At 29.0% G+C, this 10,577-nt stretch overlaps 1 pseudogene; it reads left to right on the top strand.

Moving 5' to 3' along the window:
* The first annotated feature begins 1,496 nt into the window (after nucleotides 1–1,496).
* Nucleotides 1,497–6,338, top strand: LOC149534366 (protein HOTHEAD-like; annotated as a pseudogene).
* Nucleotides 6,339–10,577: the final 4,239 nt, after the last annotated feature.

Raw genomic sequence — 10,577 nt, 5'->3', positions numbered from 1 at the left:
TTTCGTAATTGAATATTAAGAAATTATAACATAAACCTAACCAATGACCATCAACCTAAATATATCATTACAAAAAATAGAATACTATAACCAAACTGTAAAAAATACAACTACAGTACATAATAAATTATAAAATTTAATTCTTAGGAACAATCATTGCATCAATATGAGGAATAAAATTCTACATTTTTAATTTTTCCTTCTAATAATTAAAAGTATTCGCTCTCAACCATACCACTCTCCCAGCAGTGGTGCTTTTGGTTGGCATCGCTCTTCTGGAGGTTCTGGTGGTCGACACTACTCTGCCTTGCCTCCCTGGAGGTCTGGTTCATGGTGGTCCCTAATGCCTCCTCCTGCTGCTCCTACTACCAGTTGGCCCTCTACTCACTTAGACCCCAAGCGGGTGTTTCCTTGGCTGGACTTAACCATTTCTCCTCCTAGGCCTAAGGAAGAGAAAGATGAAGATAATGTTGTTGTTGCTAATGACGGATGGGTTCCCCTTGAGCCATCTACTAACCACACCCTTGGGTGAGACTCTGATGATAAGGATCCTCCTTCCTCGGCTGGCATTATGCAAGGAACATGAGGATTTGTTTGTTTTCTATTGATTTCTAAAAGTTTTTTTTGATGAATAGTTGATTTCCAACGTGTGGCTATATGAACTCATGGGATGATCCTATTTCCCCTAGCCCCTTTTTTTGTTAATATGTAACTTTATTATATTTTTTAATATAAGGAAGGGACTATTCCTCAAAAAAAATAAAAAAAAATAATATTATGCATTATTAAAATTATTAAAATGTACCACCAATTTCTTGAGTACGAATTCTATTTATTTATTTATATCTATAGTACGTACATTTAACAATCTTCATTCCAAACTCGTTACTAATAAACTTTTTATTACTACTTATGCATATTGAATAGTTTCAGAACTTTAAATCACTCTACATATTCTACTTATATTTTTTTCATATACAAATCAACTAGTTTTTGTAATAATATCTATCCACCAAATAATAACATTGGGTTACTAACTACTATTCTTTGGAGTAATATTTACCCAAGATTGATGTCCTCTGTAACGAAATTCATGTAAATCACTGTGTCAAGAATCCCCATTTAAGAATATAAAATCATACAACCTACCATAAAAAAACTTTAGTGAAGTTTAAATGGGCTTGAAGAAACTTTACTTCTTTCAGGAGTTCAACCGAAACACCAATTAGAAAACAAGAATGTTTTTTAGTGTGAAGAAAGAAAGCACCAAAGCTGTTTTGGAATTTATGTATGTTTGGTAGTAATTCAAGGTTAACCTCTGACTCTAAGTAAATTAAAATTCAAGTTAACCCAATGTAAGAATTTGAGTCACATCAGAAACTTGCGGTGGTAAATAGGAATAGATAAAATAGAAAATTGTAAGAAACATATTTAAATTGGCAATGCAACCACAAACACATCATGATTTCACATCTGAAGTGAAAATGAGAGTGAGAATGGATATTTTGTTATTTTTCATTCCATTCCTGCTTTGTAATCAGCAAGTTTTCTTCTCTCTGGAAGCTGCAACGCCTGTGTCTGGTCAGAGGATATCATAAACTTAACTTATTGATTTGAGCTTTGTTCTCGTAATTTTTTTTACTATTGAGTTAAATCATGTTTATGATTTGTCAGGATTGTTTTTCTTTCATTTTGACAGAAGGATGATTTGTTTTAGCCGTCAGCATTAATTTGTGTTATCTTGATGTATATGTCTATTGATAGAAGGATACTCATTAGTCTTTAATTTTCAATCATAGAAATATTAGCATTTGTTTGCAGTTCTGAATTCTTAAATTATATAAATCTATTTTGATTAAAGGAACTCGTCTTAGATTTTGGCTTTAATCAAAGAAATATAAACTCCTATCTATGTGCCTATTTCAAATTGTAAATACATTTCAAGTTGTAAAAATGAACTTTTAAATAAAAAATATTTTATAAAAGACATTTATAGTACTTGTGGTAGGCAATATACTATTGCATTAACAATTTCAATGTAATTCAAAATTTTCAAATTTTTTTTTTAATTGCTTGCCAAATTGATATATTCTAACATATTATGTTACAATAAATAAGTAAATATATTAAATGTTTAAGTTTTTAAAAATTATTAATTTATTTGTTACAAAATTAACCTTATAAATTTAATTTTGATAATAAGATCCATTTGATATTTTTATATAACATTTCAAAATGAATATTAGATTGAAACCTTATCAATAATAATTAATTAAATAATTGAATCATAAATTTTAATAAAAATAATTTTAACTTAAATTATTTCATAAAATTTATACATTATGATACTAATAATTTTTTTAAAAAAAAATAATATTAATAAATTAAAAATTTATTAATTCAAACAATTTTATTACTATTTGATCACTACCTAGTATTGTTAGTCTTTGATTCTCAACCAAAAATTCTACATCTTTAATTCTCAAGAAAAAAAAATATCTACATAATTTGTACATCCATCTCAAATCATAAAAATGAACTTGAATTTGATAATTAAAAAATTATTAACCTTTAATTTTCAACCAAACAATAATATCAAATAGTGTAAAAATATTATATATATATATATATATATATAACACCCACCAACTATAATGAAAATATATCCATAAGTTTTCTACTATCAACCAAGGAAGTATCAACATATATTTGTATTCCTATCCCAAATCATAGTGGCTTGTATTTCTGTCAAGTTATAATAGTTTAATTAGATAATTGATTGTGATATGAATATCAAGATTTAACTGCGTGATTTTGAGTCAAACTTAGGCTGGAGTAGTACTGGGATGGGTGACCTCCCGGGAAGTCCCGGTGCTTCACCCCTGTGAGCATCACCTAGATACAATGAGTGCTAAGCGTTCCATTTATTCTCATGAGAGATGGATTCATGTTGAATCACTACTCATGAAACATGGGTCATCAAGTTTGACTCAAAATCACACAGTTAAATTCTAATATTCATATCACAATTTGACTTGCTGTGGAAATTATCTCCTACTTATCAATAGATAATTGATTAATTAGATAGAGTGGTACATTAAACCTATTACTTAATAATTATAAGATAGATTGGTAATGATAATATAGTTATTAAAATTTTAATATTTTTCTAATAATTTAGATATTAAAAATTCTAATATTGAATTTATATTTTTTAAATTAATCATTCTACTTTTAAAAATTATTTCATGTTTAAATAGGTTTAAATAAAATATTTACTATTATATAATATTTATTATTATATAATATTTGTTATTAAAATAATTTCTAATTTAATTGAATGTTAGCATTTACGTATTAATATTTTGTTTGATTTTATTTAAATTGAAAACGTATTAAAATATGTTTGATCTATTTCATATTTTGATATATCCTATAGAAATTATCACCTCAAAATAGGGTATGCTTCCTACAAATCCAGACCTATAAGAATTGAAATGTATGAACCAATAAAATAAAATTGAAGTAAAATCATTTTAGAAATTAAAAATCTCTCTTATATATAATAAGAAAATTAAAAATACAACTTCAAAATAAAAATAGTGAAATGTAATTGGTTGAAATATATAAAATTAATCACAATGTAAAGTGATTGCAATAGTATATTGTTTAATAATGTTTAAAAAAAAATTATGTTTATAATAGATAGTACATTTATATATTTATGAGTTGATAGTAAAAATAAATTATTGTTAATAATTTATATTTTATGTAAAAAGAAAGTGAATGTAATAGTACATTCCTTTAGCAAGTATTACATTTATATGATTTTTAATGCTAGTACTATCTTTTACATTTAATTTCTATTATCTTCTTAATTTTCTATTTTATCACTATATCAATCGTTTAAAATAAGCTGAAATTTCATGATTTTAAAATGGGTTTGATTCAATCATTTTTGTTGGCTTGCTACATGTTTCAAAATACCCATATCCATTCATGACAGCTGATGCAAACAAAGCAATTGCAAGAACATATGATTATATAATCATTGGAGGAGGTATAGCAAGTTGCCCTCTGGCAAAAACTTTGTCACAACACTATTATGTCCTTGTATTGGAGAGGGGAGGTTCACCACATGGAGACCTTGACATTGAAGATGAAAGTCTTTTTGGGAAAGCATTGGAAGAAACAAACAAATACACATTCATAGCTCAGATATTTGTAAGTGAGTATGGAGTTCATTTGGCTAGAGCTAGAGTTCTTGGAGGTGGAACTGCTATTAATGCTATGTTTTATAGTAGGGCCAGCCTCAAATACATTAGAAACATTGGTTGGGATGGAAGGCTTGTTCATGAGTCATATGAATGGGTGGAGAAAGAAATTGCCTTCAAACCAGATAAGCTCTCCATTTGGAGTAGTGCTTTCAAAGATGCACTCTTGGAGGTAGGTGTGCTTCCTTTCAATGGGTTTAGTTTGGATCATGTTGAGGGTACAAAGGTAAGTGCTTCCACCTTTGACAACAATGGCAGGAGACATACTGCTGCTGATTTCTTCAAGCATGCAAATCCCAATAGTATAGGTGTTCTTCTCAATGCTACTACTAGCAAAATCATCTTTCATTCAGTATCAAGTTAGTAATCATAAAAGTCAATGAGAGCATCTTTGTTAATATTCATTAATAATTGTCCTTGTTTTCTATATTATTAATAACTTTTGTTCTTTTATTATTTAATATAATAAATTTGGGAGAAAGAATTCTTTAGTGATTAAGATATGAAGAACCAAAGAAATTCTAAAGATTTCTATAAATTTTATATTTTAAATCTGTGATTGTTCTTGAGCCTTGCAAGTGTGACCCATCATGTCCCATTGCCATGAAAAAAAGAAAACAAAATATGATTAGTAATCCAAAGTATAGGTTATAGATTAATAATGTATTGATTCTTTTAGCAATGTTTTGTCATCACCCATTTTCACAATTAAGTAAGAAGAATACATTTTGAAGTGAAATGTTCAAATTGATGGGTTGTCTTGCAGCCAATGTATTGGTCTCCCAAGTAGATATATAAACATTATCCTTCAAACTGTAGCCCATCCATGCATATATATAAATTTTTCAACCAATTTAATAATCATATTAAAGAGAAGCCCATACCTATACTAGAGAATTGGTTATATAAAAAATCTTTGTAGCTTATATTTTCAAATAAAACTTATATGCTCTTGTATTAAACATCTTACAATAATTGTGAAGTTTGAATCTTAAGAAAAATGGTTTGTTTGTTTTATTTGTTTTAGACATGTCTTAATTAATACATTTATTTCTTCTATGTATATGGTTTAATTTATATATTAAATTGTTGAAAATATGGGTGTAGGGAAGTTGAAAGCTTTTGGAGTGGAATTTATGAATTCTATCAATGGTCAACCTTATCATGTATTTCTCAATGAATAATTTTTTTATAATGAGATAATATTGTCAGCAAGAAGTCTAGGTAGCACTCAACTTCTCCTCCTAAGTGGAATTGGTCCCTATCAACATCTTGCACAACTTAATATTCCTTTATTGCTATATTTTCCCTCAGTGGGTGAAGGGGTACAAGATAATCCTTGATCAACCATAACCTTCGAGTCCCCTATACTAGTTAATATATCAAGTATACAAGCAGTAGCTATACTTAATGGATCCAAAATCTACATTGAATCTAATAGCAATATTAGTTTTGTAAACAAAACATCCATCCAATATACAGGGACTATTATAGAGAAAGTAGCATATCCCTTTTCAAGGGGAGAGCTCAAACTACATAATATAGATCCTCGAGATAACCCCTTTGTTAAATATGACTATTATTCTCATCCTCTTGACCTAGATACATGTGTACAAGGTGTAAATGTAATAGCCAAGCTCACCAAGACAACTTCTATTCAACACTTTGCATTTCATTCTAATGGCACCAACATGCTTCATTTCATTGGTGAGCCGCTTCCTGATACCAAAATATTTGGCCATGAAGCCTTGGGCAAGTTTTGCAGAGACACACTAAACACAATATGGCACTTTCATGGAGGTTGTCAAGTTGATTTGGTGGTTGACCAAAGGTACTTGGTGAAAGGTGTAGATGGTCTAAGAATTGTTGATGTATCAACATTCAAGTCTAGTCTTGTAACTAATCCACAAGCAACTACCATGATGCTCGGAAGGTATAAATCATCCAACTATTTGAATTATCTTCCTTTTTTGAATTAATATGACTTCAATTATAGATGGTAAATTAGTCATTAACAACTATTGAACATTTTACAGGTATACTAGAATCAAAATTCTTAAATAACGAAACACTTTCAGAGATAGTACGAAAGACCAAGGATAAAAGCAAGACATGTTACTGAAAAAAAATTAATTCTCAATTCATGTACAGTGGCAATCATAAATAGATTTTCTACTTAGTTGAGCTTTGAGATTTGTTGACTATTTGTCTAGATTAATGATGAAATAGAAATTTATGATCAATGCTTTTTATTTTGGGATGAAGAGAGTATATAATTTTTTTTATAACAATTTATAATGGTTGAAAATAAGATATAAATATTAAGTTTTTATACAAAATAAGACATAAATGAATCATGTCACTAATATTGTTAGATTGATAGTAATACTTGATACATATATACAAATACTAAAGATTTAGATGGAGACAAATTCAAAAGTTTCTAATAATTCTTGTAGAAGCATATGTGTGTATAATACAATATGATGCTTATTGCACTTTAAAAATGGTATTTAAGTGTTTATATATTTTTGAGTCTCTTTGTACAATTGACATTATCTAAATAGTTCTACATATATATTATACTTTTTGGAAAGACAATTTTGAGTTACATATATAAAAAATATTGTCTCTAACTAATTTCTTTTAGCTATAACATATATGATGTGAAATTTGGATCTTCAACCTCTAACCTTAGAACTCCATATGGGAGAATAAAATTATCATCATAAAAGCACCAAATATTTAGGTTTGATAATTTAATATTATTTTATATAGGGGCTTTGACTAAACCTTCTCTGATCAAAGTCAAAGTTCACATGTATAAAAATATAAGTTCTACCACATTTACATTTGCACAAGAATTGGAATTACATAACAAGTCAAAGAAATAAGAAAATAGAAAATGAATAGATTCTTTTTTAAATCCCACTCTACAAAAAATAAAATTGAAGTGAAACTATAAAGAGACATGAGATAGTGGAGTAAAAACACATGACTATTAAAGGAAACCATAGAAAATATCAATATCTCTAATCATCCATGCTTTCAAAGTTATTCACAACAATTAGTAGAATGCATACCAGCAACAAATCCAACCCATAAACCACAATCACAAGACCCTTATACTAAACATGTCAATTAAGGATGTGTACATATTAGAAATTCCCACTATAGGGGAAATATTAAACATGAAAATAGATCAAAACATGTAGCATGTTTACAAATGAAAACTCAAACCAAGTTATATCTAATTATAGTGAAAATGATGTAATACAAAGAATAATGACAACAAGCCACACATTAATGAAAACTATTATATATTTCTTTGCAACTCTCTCAAGTTATCCTCACCAAACCATGTGAGCATGAAGTTCCAAAAAATTGGCATAAAATTTTAAAAATCTGAAATTGAGCCCACTTATGGAAGAAATTGTACACTTGTCATTCCCAAAAAATTGACTTGATGAAAGAGGTTTTTCAAAACAAGAATGAGGTGCCATTTTTATTGTGAGTTTGAGTATTTGATTATATCATGTTAGTTAGATTATTATGATTACCTTCACATCAATTATTGCATAGGATAATGGTTCAAATTTATGGATTTACTCACCCTATACTTGCATGTGTAGGGTTGACATATCTATTTTATATTTATGGTTGTCATATCTATTTGATGAATAAGATGATATTATTGTATTTACCAATTTTCAATATCATGTCTAGTAACTTACAGTCTTGAAAAGTTATCTTTTGTTTTTGGCTAATCAATATTATAAGGACTCTTGGGTAACTAAGAAAGTGGAAATATATCTAATTTATTAATATAGAAATGATTAGTCAATGGGTGAGTCTTCGCTTTAGTCACATGATGTGAAGGTACACAAACAAATTTCTTGCAGAAGCATTCAACTTAATTTACAGATCTGTAGAAGTTGAAAATGAGCATTTCAATTTCAATTTAAAAAGTTGGTTCCATGCTTGGATAGCACCATGATTACAAACTCTTTTAGATTTAATGCATAATATCATATCAAATCAATATAAAGTATGAATGTTTGGAGCATTCAAGATCATATTTCATGATTGGGGGCAGGCACATCTGTAATGGATAGAATCCCTACTCAATCCAAGACAAAGAGAAACTCAGAATCATAGTATGAAGAAAGTCAATAATATTATGCAGTCCTTTGAATATTTGAAAATAAAAATTTGCGAGCCCACAAATTCATAGAAAATAAATGATGAAAGTCAATAATATTATACAATCCTTTGAATATATGAAAATAAAAATTTGTGAGTCCACAAATTCATAGAAAATAAATGTATAGTAAGCTCATTAATCTGTCTTTCAAAACGTACCATAGGTTTTTGCAAATCTAAGATACATTTCTTCAAAGTCTGTACAAATTTCCTCAACTCCAACATCTGGATATTGTTCAATCTATCTCAATTTTAGTATTTAAACATAAATAATATTGACTACATTGAAATATTGTTCACCTTTTCTAATTTATTTTGAAAACAAAAATATTTTATCTAACCAATATTTTTGCAAAAAATTGTATATATATATATATATATATATATATATATATATATATATATATATATATTTGTTATGTAAAAATTAGAAGAATTTTATTTTAAAAAAAAAACATTATATATTTTTATATTTTATATTTCTAATGCTTTTATAAAATATTTTGATATTTGAGTGTATGTTTTCATAAAAATCAAAAGAAAATTCACATTAAAGAGAAAAATAATTACTTATGTGGAAGAGTACATACAATATTGCCTTCTAATAATGGTTAAAGTGGTTGTGGTAGTTTTTAGTACTTTAACTTACAATCATTATCAACGTACATTCATGAAAGTATATTAAAACTATCTCAATATAAATGTCAAATTCCTTCCAACATATATATAAATAGTCATTGTTTAAATGTGAATTTTCAGTTCTATGCGTATGACTCTAGCACCACTTTGTCATAGTTCATAGAGCGTTGTGGGACGTTAGACAGGGCTGATGTTTAATGAATAGCGGAGACTTTTTTCCTGAAGGATCACATATATCATTAACAATTGGATTGATAATGTAAGAAGGAACAAAATATAAATTTTGGGAATATGGATCTTGAGCAAGCTAGAATCTTATACTTTGACTCAACACTTGATGATAAATTAGACATCTTGAAAATATGGTTGCTATAACCTTCTAAATATTATCCTTCTATGATTAAACAAAAAATAATAATTTTTTAGTGAACTCATCCTTTAAAGAACATCAAATGTTTTCTTAACTCAATCTCCTAGTTTGTAAATGCATGCCCCAAAATACTTCAATAAAAGCAGAAGAGAAGAACAATTTTTTCTATGAAATTGAATAAGGAGTTTTAAAAAAAATTCAATGCTATAAGTGCATATCAATTGCCCATGTAATCTCCCATTTCCAAAATTTACGAAAGAAGCACTTTCTATTTCTATAGGTCAATTTTTAGTAAGCCGGGTGATCCTATTTGGCCAATTTTAGCTTCGTTGGTCAAATCGGGTAATTTGATTTGAAAGGAGATAAAGTTTACATTTGGAAAGGAAAAATAATATTTTATTAATGCCTTTTTCTCCTTAAGTAATTATGAGATATATTGGAGATTTTTGGGTAATATGAAGTGAAAATTAATTCTCTTACATTGGAAGTGTCCATTGCTGCAACAGGGACAATTGAGTTTGTGACAATTGAGTCATAGAGTACCTCAAGTTTGTGAGCCCGCTCTTTTATACACCGCTTTGAACTCTCTGGCATCTTCAACATAAATGACCACAATTCGTCATAGGCAAGACTTACCAGATTTGAGAGCCTCTCCTCGGCTTTCTCATAAGAAGCAAGCTGCATCTCCAGAAGCTTTTGCAAGAGGTACAACGGTATCTGATTCTCAAGCATGCTCAAATCCCTCATTATTGCATTGTAAGTGGCGCTCCTACCAGGCGGATCTAAAACTCTTCCCAGTTGCTTCACATCGGAGGACACATGTGAAGATGCCCGATCCGCCTATTTGACGTAGAACTGCAGGTACCCCAACAGGAAGGAGGCGTCCAAGGCCATCAGCCATGCCAGGGCTTCCTCCGTATAGTCCAGATACTTGTGATATCATGCCCTGATTTGCCTCTCATGCTTCTTCATCTCTCTGACTACATGAGACTCGAATGCACAGTCCACGGGAATCCTCTTCTAAAACCTTGGAGCAGCAGCCACTTTGTATCTCTCCATTTCAGACATATCCGATCAGGACATGGATCCAT

The sequence above is a fragment of the Cupressus sempervirens genome, chromosome 10 (assembly GCF_028749045.1).
Source record: "Cupressus sempervirens isolate cs-2001-9-10 chromosome 10, ASM2874904v1, whole genome shotgun sequence".
Taxonomy (NCBI): Eukaryota; Viridiplantae; Streptophyta; class Pinopsida; order Cupressales; family Cupressaceae; genus Cupressus; species Cupressus sempervirens.
Note: the sequence above shows the minus strand (reverse complement) of the source record. Positions and strands in the feature narration are given on the sequence as shown.